At 42.0% G+C, this 16,826-nt stretch overlaps 1 pseudogene; it reads left to right on the plus strand.

Moving 5' to 3' along the window:
* Positions 1-2,929: 2,929 nt before the first annotated feature.
* Positions 2,930-16,826, plus strand: part of LOC101531134 (5-hydroxytryptamine receptor 4-like) — a 29,905-nt pseudogene continuing 16,008 nt past the window's right edge.

Genomic DNA, 16,826 nt, shown 5'->3' on the forward strand with positions numbered 1-16,826 from the left:
GTTGTCTATGGGATGGGATGAGAGAAAATTCATGAAAAAAAAGTAGTGAGGAGGTGGCAGAAAAGGTTGGAGGTGGGACATGAGTGATAGAGGATGCTCTGCCAGAAAGTCTGGACCTAAAAGCTAAGAGAGAAAGATCAGACCAGCAGCTAAGAACCACAAGTCCCGCTATGCCAAGGAAAGCAATCGCTTATACTAACAGTGGTGCAGAGTGGCTGTATTGAGGATGCAATGGGTACTAATAAAATAACGTGAATTGAGTGACGCCAGATGACCTCAAGTGGACCGGATCTCAGCCTCCCCTAAAACGCCTCCTATGTCTATAGAAGGCAGCCTACCACCTACAATGTCCAGAAGGAAACGAAGCACTACCAGAGCCAGCCCCCATGAGCCTGATTCTGTACGTTCTTTCGATCATAAGATGCAGTGACAGCTAACCTCTGTAGGAAGACGTTAAGGGGAAGTTAACAGACAGGCATCAAGTGAGTACCACAGGCTGCAAACCTGTCACAAAGAAAGCAGTGATGACAAGAGTTTATGTCTGAAAAGCCTTGGCCTCCGCAGAAATTGTAGGTATCTTTTCGGGTTGGTGTTAAAGTAATTAACATCAAGACACTCACTGGAATAAGGATGCTCTCCTTGGCTTCATTTCACAGATTTTAAAACTGAGGTATTTATTAACTGTCCTTTCTGAAGGTAAACTGGTGAGCAGAGGCAAAAAATAGGATTGAGAAACTGGACACATTTTTTTTTTTAAAAAAACACAAAAAAGGGGGCTTTATTTTTTACAGGAAAATGGTCATACAGTTGCTTCAAGTAAACAGTCTGCTACCTCCTACCATTTTCCTGATCCAAAGCAAGGCCTTCACACTCCAGTTTCTTAAACTATGTCTGCTGACACGTGTCTGAAAGTATTCAGTGAAACCTTTCCACCTGCCCTGCCAGTCTCATCTCTTAGGAGAATCCCCCAAAGGTCTGTGAGAGTCAACTCTGGAAAGAAAGTCCTCTGCAGTTGTTTCTGCCAGCTGTCCAGAGTTGTTCACTTGAACCCTTATACACATTATGCTGTCCAGACTTCTATACAACTCTATTCCAATTACTGGTTTGTTTTTGTGTTGTCATTCATTATTGAAGAATGAATCGCAAGTGTATGAGTAACTCTTAGTTACTCATACCCTCCTTTAAATTTCTTTTTTTTTTTTTTTTGCAGTTTCAGAATCAATTTTATTTGCATTTTTAAGATTTCTTCTTTTTTTTTAAATTATTTATTATTTAACTTCAGTAATTACATTGTATTATGTGACACAATTACATAGATACTTGGGTTCTCCCCACCCCTCCCCAAACCCTCCCACCATGGTGGATTCCTCCACCTAGTTGCATAACCACAGCTCAAGTTCAGTTGAGATTCCCCCATTGCAAGCCTATACCAAACATAGAGTCCAGCATCTTATTGTCCAGTCAAGTTCAACGGCTTCTTAGGTATACCCTCTCTGGTCTGAAGACAGAGCCAGCAGAGTATCATCCCAGTTATGTATAACATGTTATGTTTTGAATGTTATATGTTGTGTATAAACTAAAATTGAAGTATAGGTGAGGTGGTCACAGAAGGTGACTGGGAACTCGCATTTACTTTTAACATATTGGCTACTCATTACTATGTCAATTAATTCCATAATGATGTAAATTTTTGCTGATGGTATGTTGGAGCTTTCAATTGACTGGACACATTTTTAAAAGGAGGTAACACACACACACATACCAGTCCACTGCAGGGAACATGGCAAATGGAGGCTTGTAATTGAACTGTATAAAGTAATCACTTGTACCTAATCATTTCTATCTCCTCTTCACTATCCTTATAAGGTTTTACCAGAGATCATTAGTGCAATATGGGAGATGATGTGTCATGGATGAGAGAGAATAGGCCATTTGAACAGACATAAATGTTACAAGAACACAAACAATACATACATTAACCAGATTTGAGTAGTTGCCTAAGGAGAAAGGGGAGGGTGACCGAGCCTGAGCAATAGAGATAAATGAGAAAAATGAGTAAATGATTTTTTTTAATGGGCTTGGTTTGTGGTGATGATAATGTACAAGATTAGCCCAGACCTTTGCAATTAACATGAGAACCAAACATCTCCACATGTGGGCGTTAAACAGATCTGTTTTTAGTGTTAACTGCAGTGGCTCATTGGCAAGTTCCTTAACTTCTCTGAATTCAAAGCTTTCATTGCAAATTAGGAATATAACATAAACACCCATCCAGATTGCTTTCAAAATTATCATTCCTTAGGAGAAACGCTGTGGAAGACCACCCCAGTCCTCGTCCAGGTGCAATGGAGATACAGTTGGTTTCCTCCTTACCAGTCCTTTTCCAAGTGCAGTGAGTTACGGTTGGTTTTCTCTATGGCAGAACAATGATGATATCCCATCACCTCCAAGTCAGCAGCACGTGAGATGAAATTGCCTCTTTCAAGCTGAGTCCACAAAGTTCCCTGAGGTTCTCCCACTGCCCTCTTTGCCTTTGGGGGAAGAGTTTGGAGGCCATATGTTGACACAACCAGATCACAAGACCAAAGCACTCTGGATTGACTAGGTGCTACGTGGAGGCGGCTTCCAAGATCATTGCCAGATCCATGGTAGACACTGCAGGAGCAAGGAATCAACTTTTGTTTCTGAGCCTCCTGGGGTTTTGAGTTGCCCGGGCAGCATGATCAGGTCCAACCTTAGAACCACACAATAGTCCTGTCCCCTGTGGCCAGGCCCAGCTGACCCCAGATCTCCTGCAGGACATGCAACCTAGTAGGAAATCAGGCACTTATCTTTTGATGCTGAGTAAGGAGCAGTGCATGAAGGACTGGTAGAGAAAGTGAGCCCTGATTCATTACTGGACCTCAAAAAGCTCGATTCATGTTCAGGCATGCCTGCAGATCTGACCAGCCTGCCTCTGGGCCGGAGCTTACCCTTAATCCAGTGCGTTCCCTCCAGATCATCCAGCCCCCTGTGCGTTCTTCCCCCAGGAATCTCTAAAGCCCAGAACAAATCCCCTTATGTGGAGATTTCACGGCTGTCCTTCTCCTGCCCCAAATCACAGCTCTCTCCAGCTAGAAAATTAAAGCTCTACTTGGCCAAAACTGAAAGGTAATACAATTCTATAACCTTGTGATTTCATCTGTTTATTACTTAGTGCTTGGAGAGAAAACAATAAATAAAATATCTATGCTTGTAATATCCTCCTTTTTCCTCCAGGGACTCATGTAAGCTTCACATTCCTAAATAACTTCAGTGTGAAGCAGTGTTTGCGAACAGTCCACCAGCTTCCTAATGATGCTCTCATTAACCTTTGCAACCCTCCAGTTCCTGTTTCTGAGATCCAGTCACTGTTATTTAATAATGTTGGTATAGACAACTGCACAGACTAAAATAACAGAATGTGTTCTCATACATTCCCACAGAGTGGACCTGCCCCTATGTCATTACAGGACGATAAAAGACCAAGAGGGGGCCGTAAAGTAAAGAGAGGACTTTACAGATGACAGCATTAGTCACAGAAAGCTGGTCTTGGTCGCTAAATCTAGCAGCTGGCTCCACACCCCAAGACCTCCTCATTCACTCCCGCCCAGCTGTCATCGGAAGAAAACAGAAGAAAAACCAAAAAGCAGAATCAGATTCTCAGATCCTGCTATCTCGCACAGGGATGTAGATCCTAGGGATTCTGAGGGGTCCAAGGGATAACTGCTTCGTTGGCACACGGTTGTCTCCCACCATCCCCACGTTTGTTCACCAACTGCCTGGCTCAGCCACAACATTTTCACAATATGAGGCACAGGGATCCTGGGACCTGGGTGTTTCCCTCTCCTTCCAGATCCATTAACACTCTGCTGTGCTGTACCCAGCTTTCATTCCTTGGTCCCTCTGCCTTCTCAATGCTTTTCTGAAGTCCAACAAAACCAGAGGATCTCATAATTGCAAGGCTTTTATATTTGATTTAAAAACACACCTCCGCAATAATACATTAATTCACCCAAGCAATGTTAAGCCTCTTATCTTTAATTGGGGAATTAAGGATGTTATCTCCCATGGAAGGAATTTCATGCATCAACTAAACAATGTGTAGGGCAGAGGTGGGAAAGCTCTTAAAAACCAAACTGCTTTTAACATGGTGAAGCTGCTTAAGGAGTGAAAGTGTCAGAGGTCGAGGTCGGAGGAGAGGGCTGTGATAGTTCTGTTCCCCAGGTCACATGACTGTTCTCAGGGGTCTGGGCTGCTCCCTTCGAAAGTGGTTACTATAGTTGGTGCAGGGGAGAATGTACTGGGAGTACTGAGTCCTTGCACTGTGATCATGGGCCTGCAGCCAGAGGTACGGACTCTCCACCCAGCTGGTCCTCCTGGGATCTCTTCCCATCCATCCTCACCCCTGGCACTCACAGTCCAGTTCCTCTGCCCTTCCCACCACCTTCTGCTGAGTCACCATCTCTGACAGGCTCGTTTCTCTGCTCTGCACCTGCTGCATGAAGTAAGCCCTGTCTCCCTCAAAAGACTAGCCACTCCCCCTAAGCAACAGACTTTGTGCCTAGAAGTCTTCCTCAAAGGGACACTTGGTGAGAGCCAAGAAGCAACTGCCAGCTGAGAGCCTAGCTCACCCTGGAGAGATGCAGTCGGGGCAGAAGGGCAGATGGGTAGGGAGCTGATCAAGGGCGTTTTCCACACCCCTGCACGAGCCAGCCTGTGTGCTTACAAGTACGGAGAGCATGTGTGGAGAGGAAAGTGACATCTTTGACAATAATTATACTTACTAAGAAAACTTTGAAAGTGAGAAAAGGAACAGAAACTTTGGCTAGCTAAAAGTAATACTAATTGCAGGATTTATGCAAATGAGGTCTAATTATCATGCAACACAATAATAATATGCCTATCACTATAATGTGTCAGATTAGCTTTCTTGTAAATTTTCTGTAACAATCCTGAACTTTCTTCTTGTACATGTTGTGCAAGTATAAAAAGACTATAAATTAACTGAACACCATTGTCTTTTCAAGGACTTTACCCATTTATCTACATGGTTGTTTATCTTTTTCCCTAATGATTTTTGAATGGTCTTTATGCATAGAGAAGAGAATCCTTTCATCTATTGTAGGTGCTGCAATAATCCCGCTGGTTTGGGCAATGGCTTTCCATTGTGACGGCTTAGTAGAATGCATAGGTCTTCGGACTCAGTCATTTAGAATCACACCATATCCATCCTTCTCAAGCAGCATATTCATTTGCTCACAATATTTTATAAACATGAAACAATGCCCAATTTATCCATTTTCTGAAGCCTGAGATTTCTTTCCACCGGAAATACTCTTTCAATCCACAATTAGAGATAAAAGGCTTGCAAATGCATTGAGCCTTGAAGATAATACCTTGACATGTTCCAGGTAAATGTGTGGCGATCGCAGCCATTCTCATGCTTACTGGAGAGGGTTTGTTCAGAAAGTAGTAGCATATTCTGGGCCTGGTGCGATGGCTCAGTGGCTTAATCCTCATCTTGCACATGCCAGGACCCCAAATGGGCACTGGTTTGTATCCTGGATATTTTACTTCTCATCCAGCTCCCCACGTGTGGCCTAGGAAAGCAATAGAGAACAGTCCAAAGCCTTGGGACCCTACATGGGAGACCTGGAAGAAGCTCCTGGCTTCAGATCAGCTCAGCTCCAGCCATTGTGGCCACTTGGAGAATGAACCAGTCTGTTCTCTCTATTAATCTGCCATTAAAATAAAAATAAATATTTTTTTAAAATCAAAAAGAAAGTAGTAGTAAATTGTAACTACCTCGTAGGATCGTCCCTGATCATCCAGGTCAGGGTTTGACATCTCTAGCCTGTGGTCGCACAACACCCATGTGTATCTCTGTCATGGTCTCTTAATCTCAATATGGTACAGCAGCTCTTAACTTCTCTGTCTCACCTTCCTCCCTATCATGGGCTTGGAGAGCAAGCATTGCATCTCAGTAGTTTACTGTCAAATTCAGGGCAACAATCCCAATAGCTTTTAATAAACATTCATTGAATGAATGAGTAAGAAATCCATAAATCAGTAAACCGACATCATTACTTTCCTCAGGGCCTATGTGACTGGATCACTGCTTGTGTCGAAAAACTGGAACCAGAGATCATGGAGGAAGACTCAAACCAAGAGGAAAAGTCACTAGAGTAGCACCACATGCAGCCCAAAAAGGCCGAAAAACATACTCTGATATTCAAAACCCAGGCCATCCCTCAGAGTGCTGGTTGAGAATGTCAGGGGAAGCAGACAATGCCTCCCTGGCCCTTTCCTAAGAGACACAGAGCTTTCACAATCATCCGAGAATACTAGCACCTTGAGCCAAATCCAAAATCAAAGACAACCAAGTTTTTATGAGTTTCCAGGAAAAAATCAGCCTCATTTCATAGGGGAGTATTTCTAACTGGGTTTTCCTAATGATTGGCATGGCTTGAATATTAGCTCCTAGCTTGGAAAATTGCTGAATTTCTCTTTTTTATTATTTTTATGATTTTTTAAAATTTTTTTTGGTGGGAAAAGCAGATTAGATTCACAAAGAAAAACTAAGACAGAAAGATCCTCCCAAAAGATCGCAACAACTTAAGCTGAGCAGATTTGAAGCCAAGAACCTCTTCCAGGTTTCCCATGCAGTTGTAGGGTCCCAAGGCTTTGGGCCATCCTCTACTGCTTTCCCAGGCCACTAGCAGGGAGCTGAATGGGAGGTGGAGCTGCCGGGACATGAGCTAGCACTCGTATGGGGTTCTAAAGCATACGAGGCGAGGGTTTAGCCACTGAGCCATCACACCAGCCCACTGAATTTTCCATCTTTCATTGGCTGGCTCCAAATAATACCATATTCCTACTCTCTCTACCCACATCCTTCCACAACATACGTGAGTCCTGCCTAGGTTGTATAGGTCCTACCCAGCCTGCCCTTCAGGACCAACCTCCCATGGCCTTCCTAGAAAGTTTTGGTCTGACTGATTCTGAATTTGCCTAGCTCTGGTTGCTTGTACAGATGTGTGCTTTTCCAATCTCGGCTCTACACTCTGTGAATTCACATAAAGAGAATCCAGGCTTGCCTGTGTCAACGTGGCCTTGCGAAGGCTGGGTCATCTGGACAGGTCACTTCGCATCCACTGCACCTGAGTACTGACTGCTGTAGTGTTCTCTCATTCCCCACTGGTTGTGGAGGTATCCCTGCTGGCTTACCTCTGTTTTCAAGGTCTTGTTGACTATGTGCTTTAGCCCAAGTTTCTGGAGTCTATTTTCTAGAATTGATTCTGACATCTGGTTACTCAGTGATCATTTGCTTTCATGGGAAGAAATCCATGGACAGAACCATAGAATACACTAGTTCCCAACATTTTGCCATCCCAGGGTCAGTTTGAGCACAACATATTACACCAGGAATGGTCTCCAGCAGAAAGAGCCTGCTCCATAATGTCGTTAATATTTATAGCAAAGAGACACTACGTGACAAGAGCTTTAGAACCACAAAGACTGAACATCCAGCAAGCTCAGAGAGCTGAGCTGGCACGTTGCAGTTCTCCCAGAAGTACGTAGGGCCACATACGGTTCAAAGCTCTGCCGAGGTATCTCTCTTCAAAGCCGCTCTGCACACCTGGCTCCCCCAACAACCGCATCTCAAACCACCATCCCCCGCCTTGGCAACACAAGCCTATTTTAAGCTATTACCTGAATATCAGTGGGCTGGTTCTTCTCTGGGCCACAGCTAGACAGAAGAATCAAGAAATGAATAAAACCTTAGAGTGTTCACTCTGACTCAGGGCTGTGTTTCAGGTAAATGTGTATGTTAATAGCAGAGTTTCTTATGATTCTGGTGAGACATATGTTGGAAGGATACCAAGAGGAGCCCTTGTGCCGCTACCAGATTGTGCCACTCCAGATTCTGACATTTTCTCAACGCCCTCCCTACCTCTTATCAAAATATGCCAGTCTTCCAATTCACTTACCCAGCCCTGACTTTCCAATGGAATTGCAGATCACAGAATTGTAGGCTTATATAATCTTTCCATTAAAGCTCTCTACCCTACTGCGGAAAAAGAACAGACGAGGCTTCATTGAAGAGGAGGCTTGGGTGGGGCAGGGACTGCTCCTTACTTCTTTGCATTGTCGTTGGAGTCCCCTGCTGCTTCACAGGCCCAATCTCCTCTCCAAAATGCCTGTTCCCTTCTAAATATCAGTTTTACTCTTCACTAGCTAATTGATCATAAGCAACGACTTACACTTCATTGAGGTTCTGTTTTCTAATCAGCAAAATGGAATTATAACAGAACCTGCTTTCAGAGGATGGTACAGAGGACTAATAAGGGAATCTTATGTTAATTTTACTTTTTATTTCCTTAAACCTTTACACCTCATTTTTTAAGAAAATCAATCCAAATCAACCCCTCCATTAAATGTTATTAAAGGACAACTTATTTTATCCTTCCAGGTAATATAATTACATCTAAACTAAGGGTATATTTCCACACAACAGAAAACCATATTTAGATAAATATGGTTTTGGGGAAGCTAAGATTCACAGTCCCAATGTGACGTGAAGCAGGCAGATGCTAGTTGCTCTAATATATACAGGTCGTCTTGGAATTAGCTTCAAAACTCCTAATTATCTGGCCAGCACAAAATCTTCACTGACATCAGGTCACTCCACTTCCAATCCAGCTCCCTGTTCATGGCCTGGGAGCGCAGCTGAGTAAGGGCCAAGTTCTTGGGGCCCTGCATCCATGTGGGAGATGTTCCTGGCTCTCGGCTTCTGAGCAGCCCAGCTCTAGCCATGACAGCCATTTGGGCAGTGAACTATCAGATTTCTCTGTCTCTCCCTCTCTCTTTGCAATTCTGACAGTACAAGTAATTTTCTTTATTCTATTTTTTGGTTAAATTTTTATTTTGAATTTTATGGCACAATTTCGTAGCGACTGGGATTCCCACCCCCTGAAAATACCACCCCCAATTGATTTTTCCCATGTTGTTACAATAGTTTAGTCCTTCATAAGGAGCCGGGATTCAGTCAGTTTGTTATTTAAGTGTGCCCTGACATTGCTGGTACAGACAATGTCGGGCAGTCCAACATCCCATTGTCTACACATTTCCAACAGCTTCATTGGGAGTCCATCTTTGTATTATACTTCTTAATATCCAAAAGCTGATGACAGCAGGATCTATTTTCACATCTCTATTATAAAAAAAGAAGTTATTAAAGATCAATTTACTTCTCCTTCTAATATCATATAGTTCCTTTAAGAAAGTTTTGCTCACAAGTGTTAAAGCATGAGCTGAATAGCTCAGTATAAATGCCTGAACTCCCAGGCTATTTAACAACAACAGTAATGTTTTATTCTTCATATGCTACACATTTTTTCTCTGTCCAAATCAATTCCACTATTCTGTTAAACACTGACATCCATTTGGGCAGATGTTTATTATTAAAATGTTTCTACCGTTTGCAATGGTTAACATTTTATCTATTTCCCTGAGTTCTACAAAACCCTCCTAAGGCGTGCGCCATGCCGTACCATCTTCCAGCTTTGAGTAGCAGGGTTGTTTCTTCCCTGTGCTATATCAAATGCTGCTGTGGATGAATCCTAACTCCTTTTCATTGTCTGAGTTTATTTGCTTCATTTCTCTTATTCAAATATAATTGGCGGGGTAAGCGGGGATGCTGTGATACCCCAGCAAACTTCAAAGGCATCTTCAATCTTCTCATCCTCTTCATTCATAGGCTGACCTTCTTTTCTCCTTGCCCCCGTTTGCTCTCGGTCTGTTCACAGAACCCTGCCCCACTCTCATTGGCTCTCACTAACTCACCCTGCTCTTTGGCTGCCCTAACTTGAGCTGTATATTCTTATTTGATTTTCTCCTGTTCCTTTTTTTTTTTTTTCTAAGCCAGACATTTTTTTGCCCACAGGTTTTTAGGCCACCCTTTGTAAATCCACTCCGCAAAGAGCAAGCAATCTCCAATCTTCTTTTCCAGAGCAATTGTAATCCACTATGCTGTAATTACAGTGTCTATTCAGATGTTTAAATTTCCATCTAGTTATAGATTTTAATACTTCTTCCCACTGCACCATATTTATTAGATTGATTAATTCCACAAATGTGCTTTTTTGAAGTTTAATACCTTAGGTCTTTGAAGCCAGTCCTTACTTAGAGAATTCAAGATCATGTTCACTGGGACCAGACAGCTGCCCTGGAATTAACTGTACCATTCAGATGCTGCTTTTCCTAGAGGTTCCATAGTGTTTCAGTCTTTAGTTTGATCTCTCAGCTTTCTTGAACACTGTTCTTTCCTTCCCTGGGACAGTCTATGATGGACCTGATTTGCCTATAAACCTCAGATATCCACACCAGGCAAATTTCACAGAAAAAAAAAGAGGGGGGTGATTTATTTTGTTATTGTTGTTTACTCTCCACTGACTGATAATAAGTATGAGTAACTTAAATTAAATTTACCTGGATGTTCATTTCCATATAAATGAAATGGAGAAGCATGGTGACATTAATATGATACCTCCTAGCTCTTATAAATACCATGTTTCTATGACTAACTTCTCCAAAATTGTGGAGATGTAATTCTGGCACATTAATGTAAATTAGGAAATACTTTACTGTTTTAAAATATTTTGGATGATTGGCATTTGTCACAACGAGTATGTAGCCATAGGAGATGCTCACACCCCATATTGGTCTCCCACATGGGTACAGGGTCCCAAAGCCTTGGGCCGTGCTTGACTGCTTTCCCAGGCCACAAGCAGGGAGCTGAGTGGCAAGTGGAGCTGCCGGGATTAGAACCGGCACCCATATGAGATCCTGGCACGTTCAAGGTGAGGACTTCAGCCACTAGGCCACAGCACCACCGGGCCCTAGAAATCTTCATAGTATTAACTTACTGGTGGTTTTAAGGTTTCTTTCAATGCGCCTTTAACTTATCACAAACCACCTTAAATTGATATTACATAAATATTACAGGAAACTAACAGGCATATAATTCTTTCATTTCTCTGACTTGGCCTTTGTAGTTTGTTTCTAGATACCTTATAAACCCCAAATACATTGTTTTCTTTTGACTTTAAGTGGTTATTTTTTAACAGGCAAAAATGATTGGTTCTTGTATGTAATGTTGATCCACAGAGTGACTGTGGCCACCGTTGCTCATCGCTTATACAGACTCCAGTATCCTTCTGTCCAGAGGATGTCTTTTCTTACACAACCAGGCTGCTGGTGACAAGATTTTCAACTTCTGTGTATCACGAATTGTTTAGTCTTAGTTTTTGGAATGTATCTTTTCTGGATACAGAATTCTAAGTGGACAATAAGTTTCCATCAATACTTCAAATGTTGCTTTGTTCTCTTGTTCCAATGACAAATACATTGATGTTGTTTGTTATTTTACACTCAATGAACCATCTTGCTTGGGCTTCTTCTAACTTTCCCCTATCATTGGACATTAAGCAATCTAATTACGATGTGCCTTGCTTTGGTTGTATTCATTTCTCTGTGGCATTTGTTAAGACTTGGAATTGTAGATTTATGGCATCCATCGAAGTTCAACCATCAAAGTTCAATTCATGCCTTGAAATGCTTTTTCACCAATACTTGGCACGTTTTTGGAAATCACATGTGTGCCACAGTTGACTGAGGCTGTGCCGATCACTCTCCTATCCAGCCTCTTTCTCCTTTGTTTCATTTTGAATACTTTCTACTGTGTTTTTAAACTCATCACATGTCCTACTGGTTATCTACTCTGCCATTAATTTCATCCAGTATATTTCTCTCTTAGAAATTGCAGACTTCATCTCTAAGCATTCTGTTTTCCTTAGTTCCCATAGTATGATCTCTAATAAGTTCAATACTTTTTCTTGATCTCTAAATATATACCATGTTCTTGTCTAATAATTTTGTTGTCTACTTCATTTCTAGATTGCTATTGGTTTTTATCCTCTGCATGGATTGTACACTTTCTTACTTGCTTGCTAGTTTTTTTATTATTAATTATTGGCTGCCAGATACTGTGATTTTATCTTATTGGATTCTGAATAGTTTTATCTTGTTATTAATATTGTTAAGATCCTTCCTGCTTCACCAATAGCATAACAGGAAATGCTGTGTTCCTTTCTGGTCATGAATTTAAGCTTTATTAGGCAGAAACAGAGTCATGCTTAGTGTAGGGCTAATTTCAACCAACTAAGGCAGAGTCCCTCTAAATAATCCTCCTGATGGCTCATCAATTACAAAGTCTTACACTCCAGGAGAAAGAGCAATTATTCCTAGTTTCTTGTGAGTTTTGGAGATTGTTCTCTCTAATTCTTCCAGCAGGTCTTTGCCCAGCCCCAGGGGGTTCTGTGCAGGTCATGACTCAGGTGAAGACTTACAGGGCACTCCAGAGGTCTCCCGAGTTCTCTGTGCACATCTCTCTTCAGAGCACACTGCCCTTTGCACTCCAGACACAAGGTCCTCCCCAGACTCTCACCTGTATCTCCTTACGTCAGAGATCACTGAGACCCTCCTGTTAATGTGCAGTAAATATCTCAGTGTCCTGGGGAAGAGAGGTAATGTAAAAATCTATAATTTTGTCACCCTCGTTAGACATCTCTATAGGGCCAGAGATAGTTCCCTTCTTCTATTCCTGTGATTTCACTGTGCCCCCTTGATTCTATATCAGTGGCAGAATAAAAAGTTATCAACCCCAATCCCAGTGGGCCGCTCCTCCATGCTGTCTCCCAGCAGCAGGGCAGCTTTCAGACCCTGATAATAGTGCCAGTGCTGGCAGCCCGTCAGGAGCCGAGGGCCCAGCTCAGCATCCAGGAAGGCAGGGCACCGTGCCGCCGGCTTGTTGTGGGGCTCCGCACCTGCTCCTGTGTGTCGTATCGTCAGGGGAAGCAGTCAGACGCTTTCTGAATCCACTGCCAACAGACACAGAAGACTCACAGTGACCCATTTCTCCCACACTCCCATCCACTGATTTACTTCCCAAATGGCCATAACGCACAGGGCTGTGCTTGGTCCAAGTTAGGAGCCAGAAGCTTCATCTGGGTCTCCCACATGCATAACAGAGGCCCAAACACTTACAACATCTTCTGATTTTTTTATGCATTTATTTATTTATTTATTTATTTATTTATTTATTTATTTATTTTAAATGCAGATTTACACACAGAGAGAAAGAGGCAGAGAGAGAGAGATCTTCCATCTGCTCATTCACTCTTCTAGTGGCTACAGCAGACAGAGCTGAGTAGATCTGAAGCCAGCAGCCAGGATTCCATCTCATTTCTCCCACGTGGGTTGGGTCATCCTCCACTGCTTTCCCAAGCAGGAAGCTGCATTGGAAATGGAGCAGCCAGGACTCTAACTAGGACACACACATGAGATGCTGCCTACTGCCCTGGCTCTCTGTTCTGTACCCGGAAATCTGTACAGGTGTTGGAGAAATTTCAATGACCTTCTGGTACTAAAACAACATTACCTGTTACTACTTTTAAATTGATAAATGCCTTCCATTCAAAAAAATAAATGAAACAAGATTATATATGAGTAATACTTTATATTTAACAAACATGTGTCAGGTCCCTGAATGGTGCCAAGCACAGAGCTAAGAGGTATATATGTGAAGTGACAAAGACAGACCCTGCCCATCCTTCATGGGGCACATGCTGGATGAGAATTCAGACAAGAAAAGGCACTTGCAAAAGTGAGGATGGGCCAAAGCCTTGGGACCCTGCACCCATATGGAAGACCCAGGGGAGGTTCCAGGCTCCTGGCTTCGGATCAGCTAAACTCTGGCCATTGTGGCCATTTGGTGAGTGAACCAGCGGACAAAAGATCTTTCTCTCTGTCTCTCCTTTCCAACTTAAAAAAAAATAACACACATGAACCTAATGACTGTGTTCTCAATTGCTGATCTATTGATCCTCTCTGAGGGACTCTCTTTTAAACACCCTCTCAACATACATTAAGCTCCACATGTATCACTTAATGTGACGACCACCAGTTGCATCCATTTTGTCCCAAATGTCAAGATTTCATCATCTTTATGATGATGAATAACATTCCATCTTGCTTGCACACTGCGTTGTCTTCATCAGCTGGTAGACATTTAGGTTGATCCAATATCTTTGTCATTGTGAATTGGGCTGCGACAATCTTGCTGATCTCACCTCCTTGGTATATATTCCCATAAGTGGGATACGTAGGTCACAGAGTAAATTCATTTTTAGTTTTTTAGGGAATCTCCACATCTTTGCCAGCATTTGTTCTTGGTTCTCTTTCTTTACTCAAGAGTAGCTATCCTAACTAGAGTGAGAAGATCTTTCATCATGTTTTTCATTTGTGTTTCCCTGGTGGCTGCAGATCTTGAATATTTTGTCAAGTATTTTTTAGTCATTTGTATTTATTCTTGTGAAAAATAAAATGTCTTTTCATATTCTTTGTCCATTTCAAGATGAAAATATTTCCAGTAAGATCTATAACCAGAAAAGGAGGTTCATTCTCATTACTGTTATTCAATATAGTTCTAGAAGTTTCAGCTATAACCATTTATTAGGAGAAAGAAGTAGAGTATAAACATTGGGAAGAAGGAAGTTAAATTATCCCTCTTTGCAAATAACTTGGTTTTAACATAAGACAACCGAAAGACTATATAAAAAGACGATTAGAAGAGAGAATTCAGAAAAGTTTTAAGATGCAAAGTCAATCAGTAGGATTTTATTACTGATCTGAGAACAATCCTACTCACAATGTAAATTAAAAAAAAAAAAACCCTGGGATAAATTCAACCAAGAATGTGCAAGACCTCTACACACAATGACAGTAAAAAAAAAAAAGCACTAGTGAAAGAAATACAAGAGGACACAAAAATCGCGATCTCTCCCCTCTTCATGGATTGGAAACAGCATGAAAATGCCCATACTATCCAGAGCAATCTATACATTCAGTTCAATCTGAAAAACACTAATGACATTCTTCACTTAACTAAGAAAAATAATCCTATAATCCACAGAGAAACACAAAAGACCCTCAAAGTCCAAAACAGTACTGAACAAAGCTGAAAACAAAGCCAGGAGCATCACAAGATGAGGCTAGTGTGATTGAAACTTCATGTACACTAATGGCACAGAGTATAAAGTTTGGAAATAAATCACTTATCTTTGACAAATATGATTTAAAAATCCTCTGGAAAGAACAGCCTCTTCAATGAATGACGTTGGAAAAATCATATTTGCACCTGTGCAAGTTTGTAACAAAACCCCTACTTGTATGCTACATAGAATTCTATTCAAAATGGGCAAAGAATCACAATTTAAGACTTGAAATAATTAAACTTTAGAAGCAAAACTCACAGGCAACAGACCAAGCCATTGGCATAAACAATGACTTTTTGGATAAGACCTTGAAAACACAGGCAATACAATTAGTAAAATTGGAATTATATGAAATTGAAAAGTTTCTTTGCAGCAAAGGAAGCAACAAACAAAGTGAAGAAATAACAAACAGAATGGGAGAAAATATTTGCAAGTTATGCATCTGATAAAGGAGTAACATTCAGAATTGTGAGAAGCTCAAGAAATAAGGGTATCTGAATTTTCATTAAATGCCAGGTAGTCGCTTGGCGTAAGTCCAGAGGCCCATGAGCCCGAAGCATATTTAAAAGAAGTCAAACAGATCAATCAAGCATGTGGAAGTCCAGGGGCTACCGATGCTTGCTATGTGCCAATGAGTTCCCTTGCTTCTAAGGGTTCTGGGTTTGCCTGGGGTCCATCTGCCACGTCCCTCTTGTCCTCAGTCTCTGCAGGCTGAAGATGAGAGCTTCCAGGTCTTTGAGTCCTTCCTCCTGTTCCCACTGCAAGCAGAGCCCTCAAGGCCCTGGGGCTACCTGGAGTCCATCTGCCATGTCCTTCTGTCCTCAGCCTCCGCAGGCTGAAGATGGCAGCATCCAGGCTATCCTCCTGTTACCACTGCAAGTTTGTCCTCTACAAGTGATTCTTCCCTTCCAACTCCTCTCTTGACACCTGTGTGCCGTGCAGATTAGTGGCATTCTGGCTCTTCAACAGTCTGGCAGTTGCTATGCCTGCTCCAAGCTGCCAGTCCTACTAGAGAAGGGCAGGCAGGCCCATGCAAGCATCTTCTGTCGTCTGAGCACACAGGTGTTGCTATCAGGAGTCTAATTTTGTCAAGAAACTCCTGTGTTGGTCTGGTGCAGTGGCTCAACAGGCTAATATTCTGTCTGCCAGCACCGGCATCCCGTACGGGCGTTGATTCTTGTCTTGGCTGCTCCACTTCCAATCCAGCTTCCTGCTTCTTAACTGGAAAAGTAGCAGAGGATGGCTCAAAACCTTGGGAGCTTGCACCCACATGGGAGAAGCCCCTGGCTCTTAGCTTCAGATCAGTCAAGCTCTGGCTGTTGCAGACATCTAGGGGAGTGATCTAGTGAATAGAAGATATCTTCCTTTCTCTCTCTCTCTCTCTCTTTCTCTCTGTAGATCTGCCTTTCAAATTAAAAAAAATTAAATTTTAAAAATTTAAAGGAAAAAATTTTAAAAGAAAAAGAAACTTCAGTGTCACACAAGCACGTCAGAAGAGAATCATTGCTTTTTGTGCATGAAGCTAGAACATAAACAGAAAAAAAGACCATGTCAGTAGAACATTCCATAAGATCCCAAAAGATATAATTGTTAATGGAATTAATATTTAATTCCATCTTTAATCCTTGAAGTTTAGGCCTGATATGTGCCTGACTTGGTCCATTGGAAAACTTCCCACACCAATTCTCT

Source organism: Ochotona princeps, chromosome 2, assembly GCF_030435755.1.
Source record: "Ochotona princeps isolate mOchPri1 chromosome 2, mOchPri1.hap1, whole genome shotgun sequence".
Taxonomy (NCBI): Eukaryota; Metazoa; Chordata; class Mammalia; order Lagomorpha; family Ochotonidae; genus Ochotona; species Ochotona princeps.